Raw genomic sequence first — 5,544 nt, 5'->3', positions numbered from 1 at the left:
CACTCACGCACCAAGCATATTGACATCCATCATCAATTCATCATTTCCTTAAAGATCATATTGCAAAAGAAGATACATCATTAGGAGTAAGGACATATGTTGATTAGTGGATATCTTTAGAAAGCCATAAAACACACTTTTGAATGTTGTGAAATGAGCTTAACATTTTTTTATCTAAGTAATTTCATATGAACATAAGCTTGTGTTGTCGATTGCATTGTACTGTAAACAAGCTTAAATTTTTATTTGCATATAGGGCCTATCTAACCTAGTTAATATAACCACTCAAAAGCATATAAAGAAGCTTAACTTGGGCTCAAAATTGACAAGAAAAACATTCCAATTTGGGCTATTTAAATTCATACCCTTAGTTTTGTCACCTTCCTCATTTTTACCATTTGTTGTATTTTTTGCTCAGTTTTGCCCTTTTGCTCTATAGCACTGGAAGGTCAAAACTGAGCAAAAAACAAGACTAATGGTAAAAATAAGGACACCAACAAATCTAAGGGCAGCACCTTAAAAACCGTTTCAATTTCTATCACATTACGTATGCATCAATCTTATGTAATCATTTATTTTTATCAAGTTTGAGCAAGTTTGTGATCACCATCAATAGGGGAGTATTCTATGCTCAACAAGTTTAAAATCCTCTGTTTAAAATGACCACAAGGTGATCTATTGCCCTTTTGTTGAATATTTTCATAAAAACATATTTAACCAAAGGCAAATTATTTGAAAATGTGAAGTTTTCAGAGAGGGTGCTAATATCAATCCCAATTTGTTTTACTTGGATCTTATTTATGTTGGGATTCAATTTGGTGCAAAATCCATGGAAAATCTGAAAATGTTTTGCACTAAGTGCATCGGATAAAGCACCGGACACCTCATCAAACATGTCTGGTGAGTGGTGTGCACTATGCATCTTCCTCAATGATATAGTGGTGTCTGGTGTGCACTAGATATGTAACACCAAACATGAATGGTACAGTCACTAAACACATCTCATGTCTAGGGTTTCATTAATAGTCTTCACTATTTATGTATCTGGTGTTTTATCTGATGGGTCACCTGTGATATCCTGGTCCCGGGGGATAGTGATATCCTGATCCAAGGCTTAATAGAATTAATAGAGTACTCATGTCAACAAGGTGCATCTTCTTTTTCAGAAGCCTATCTCGAAAGAACCTCCAAGTTAAGTGTGCTTAGCTTGGAGCAATTTGGGATGGGTGACCGACCGAGAAGTTTTCTCGGGTGCGCATGGTGAGGACAAAGTGCGCACAAAAGACCCGTGTTGGTCTGTGGGGACACTATATGATACTAGAGAGCTGCCAGGAGTAAGTACTGTCGGTCCAGGAGTGGACGAGGTGTTGCAAGTGGTATTAGAGCCGACCCTCGCGGTTTCACGGGCGTGTGTGGGTTAGGGGTTCGGGTATATGGTGCATGGCGCATGTGGGCCCAGAGTGGTCACATGGCATGGCATATGACGACACTAGACACACAGACGTGGCTAAGTGGGAAGGTTCTTGGATTGGGGTTGACCGACGAGGACGTCAGTCTTCTAAGGGGGGTGGGGTGGATTGTGATATCCTGGCCTCGGGAGATGGTGATATCCTGGCCCAAGACTTAATAGAATTAATAGAGTACTCATATCAACAAGGTGCATCTTCTTTTTTGGAAGCCTATCTCGAAAGAACCTCCAAGGTAAGCTTGCTTAGCTTGGAGCAATTTGGGATGGGTGACCGACCGGGAAGTTTTCTCGGGTGCGCATAAGTGAGGACAAAGTGCGCACAAAAGACCTGTGTTGGTCTATGGGGACAATATATGATACTAAAGAGCTGCTAGAAGTAAGTATCGCCGACCCGGAAGTGGACGGTGTGTTACATCACTGGACATGTCTGGTGCCTTAGAGGGGAGCACAATAAACATGTCTATGACATGGATCATGGGCTTATTTCTTTCAATTCACGACAATATGTGTATCTTTCTCCTCAACCACCTCACCCGTTGAGCTAGCTCCTTCATTGCATGTTCATCGCTTTGTTCTCTCCATGTTGTGCGCCCCTCATAATCGCTCAACCATGCCAACACACCAACATACCATGCCCCTGCTCCATGTTGCCACACGCTCCTCATCACACTATCAAGCACCACCACACCCACACATAGGCTGCTTTCAATACATCATGTGCATGTGATCTTCCATCTGCTTCCTCATAGCTAAGTTCTTTGCCATCCATAACCCATCGCTCTATGTGCGCTCCCTATGCCCAAGCCCCAGCACCTACATCCATGTCGTCCACTATATAACCCTACTTCCTCCCTTTAGTGCTATGCTTCAAGCCCTAAACTTCAAAATTTCCACACCTCCTAGGGTTTCCAAACTCATAGCTCCTTGCTACTCATCATTTTTGTGCCATCTAGAACCATACTAGTACTTGTGTTGTAGTTTGATATCCCCTTTCACCAAAATGACTCATTCAGAGTTGGCTCTCAGAGAGTACCCATTGTTCCTCCCATTGAGGTTTGTGCTCAATCGACGTTCAACAAATTGACTCCTAATCACACTTGCTCACTCTCATCTGTCATATACCTTCATTTTATGCTTTCGACCTCGTGACTCTTCTATTTTACTCCTGACAAATCTTTTATCAATTCATAGATAGCAAAGCTCGTTTAGTTCAGTCCTTATCCACCTGCTTTGTTTCTTACCTACCACCAATGATATGTTGCTTACATGCTCTTTCAATTCTATCGTGAAATATGTTAGTGTTAGTTGACCTTAGGGCCAAGCCTATGAGTATGAACCGAGGTCAAGCCTTGATAGGTTCTATGAGTTAGGGGAGTCTGGTTAGTTGATTAGTTCTTTCAATATAGATTAGTTTAAAGATGGCCAGGACCAAGATGTTAGGTATGCTCCCATTAGGTGGGGACAATAGGCAAGAGTTAAAGTTCCCTTTGCCCGGGAATAGGATCTGGACGTCGCCTAGAGGGGTGAATAGGTGGAAAAATTAACTCTAAACTTAGAACTTTTCTTACTCTACTTGTAGAGGTGGATGCAGCAAAATCCAAATTAGTAGAGTAGTCACATCGAAATGAAGTTCTTTGTCTCCCAAAAGGTCCTGCACTTCACAAACAACTTATACCAAAGATAAGAGTAGGAGAAGTGCAAGCAAGAATAAAGTACGAGACAAAGAACAAAAACAGAGACAAGAGCAGCACAACACAAAACCACATAGGACACAGGGATTTTTTTCCCCGTGGTTTGGGCAATCCTAAAATGATTGCCTAGTCCATGTTGGAGTTAGCCAACCTGGCTTGGAGTCTATTTCAACTCCTTCCTCATATCAAGGCTTCCACTATGTCGATGTTGGTTACAACGGCGCCACGACTGTTTACAATCTTCTTGACAGCACTCCGGCAGAATAACACCTTCGCTTGCTCAAGATCTTGCCCACTCTAACTTGCAACAGCACCTCTACTCTCTTTTGGCTTATAACTGCGCCAACACACAAACTAGAGAGGAATACACAAGAGAGGGAGATGGGAATGATTTGTAATGAGTTTACAAAGTATTGCTGCACTTGGGAGCCTTGGTACAATGAATATGGGCACCTCAAGGGTCCTTTTATAGCCCCAACAGTGCATATAGACATTGCCCCTACCTTTTGGAAACTGCTTGAAAACTGCTCTCTGTGGGAGGGGCACCGGACCGTCCGATGCGCCACCAGACGAGGTCCACGTGCCACTAGTCTAGGATTTGATTAGCGCCTTCCATCTACGCTGATGGGCACCAAATAGTCGGGTGCGCCACCGGACCATCCGGTGTACCAGCTAGCCGTTGGCATCGAGTAGCAGTTGGAGAGAGTTGTTGGAGGGGCTGTCCGGTGCACCGAACATGGTACTATTCATTGGGCTATTTGTACCGACAGGTTACTGTTCATTATCCTATGCATCCGATACGTTCCTATTCATTGGCATGTGCACCGGATATGTTACTGTTCATGGTCCGGTGCACCAATCAGCAACATACTAAGTGTTTTTTGCTCCATTCCTTCTCCATTTGACTTCAACTTTGGGGAGGAATTTCCTGAGACTTAGACAAACATATTTAGAGTATAATCCAATTGACTTAGTCCTAAAAAGTTACCTCTTTCCCATTATTCTCCTCTCTTTTCTGTTTTTCCTCAAACAGAGCCTGAAATGACACTTTCTCTACAGAAAGAGTTAGAGAGCAAACCAAAGTACCAAACATGTAGTAAAAGGTGTTTGCAGCATAGTTGAACACTCAAACCTTGCATACTTAACATTTTTCATCGTTTACCTATTTTGGCCAGTTTGGGGTCGATGTTGGACTCCAAACCATCAAATCAGCTTGGCTTGATCTAGATTGACATATATGAGCTCCAACACCCTGCAAAGGTCACATAGAACATATCCAAACATAGGAACAACCCAAACTAAAAGTCAAAATGAACTTAGCTCTCTTGGGTTGTTTCCAAGTTTTGGCTATGACACTACTCCTTCTAGTGACCTTGTTCACTTCTTGAGCTTGATTTTGAGCCTTATGACTTACACCACATAACCATAGGTATTACCCTATTAGTTGTAAGTCATGCCCTTAAGTTGTGATCCTCAATGCACCATAGCTCTTCTCAACTCGATCAACCTTGACTTTGAAAGTCTTCTTCTTCACCCATAGCTTTGGGTACCTCAGCCTCCTTGACCTTCCCCCCGTGCTCTCAGTACCTCGAAACTCTTCTTGCCTCCATACTTAGCTTAACCAGTTGTCCAAGTTACGCACACCGAGTATCACTTAAGCAATGTTCATCTTACTTGTGGTGTCCATTATCCATAGTCATCTCAGCCTTTGGACCATCACACTTGAACACTTATGTTGAACCCTGCAAGCTTTGCATTAAGTACCTGTTCAATACTTAACACACATGTTAGTCCTTTAATTGGGTTGTCATCCAAACTACCAAAACCCACAAGGGATATTTCAAGGAGCCATCTCATTCACCTAGGCTAGATAAGGGCAATGAGGTGGTGATTGAGTGTAGTGCAAGATGTGAAAATGCCTTGATCTGGATCAAAAGGAGGCGATAGTTATTCTGAGATAAGAGAGCCAGGAATGGTGGTTCCATCCAGATTGGTTTGGATGCACCTCCCACACAGGCACAATAGATTGAGGCTACATCACTTAGGCGATCGACATGACCATGAGCCCCATATAGCCTATAGAAGGTCAACATTAGGGAAATCATAGAGCAACGACACCACCACATCAATAGGTGTGTGAGCATGATGGTTATAGGTGGATCGGGTACAGGAGGACCTGAGGTTGTTGGACCTTTATAGAGCCATAACCAACAGAGTTCATCACTCCTACCATGTGTTAGTTGAGCGTACACCATGTAGGCTTGGTAACAGCTAACAGGCCGATATTTTTGGTCTACAAATCTGATGTGCTACATCCAGAAGGATTGGTCTGATTTTGGTCTATGTGGGCTAAAAATGTAGGAGGGCTCAGTTAGATTATGGAAG

The sequence above is a fragment of the Zea mays genome, chromosome 3 (genome assembly GCF_902167145.1).
Source record: "Zea mays cultivar B73 chromosome 3, Zm-B73-REFERENCE-NAM-5.0, whole genome shotgun sequence".
Classification (NCBI taxonomy): Eukaryota; Viridiplantae; Streptophyta; class Magnoliopsida; order Poales; family Poaceae; genus Zea; species Zea mays.
This window is presented reverse-complemented; position numbering follows the sequence as displayed.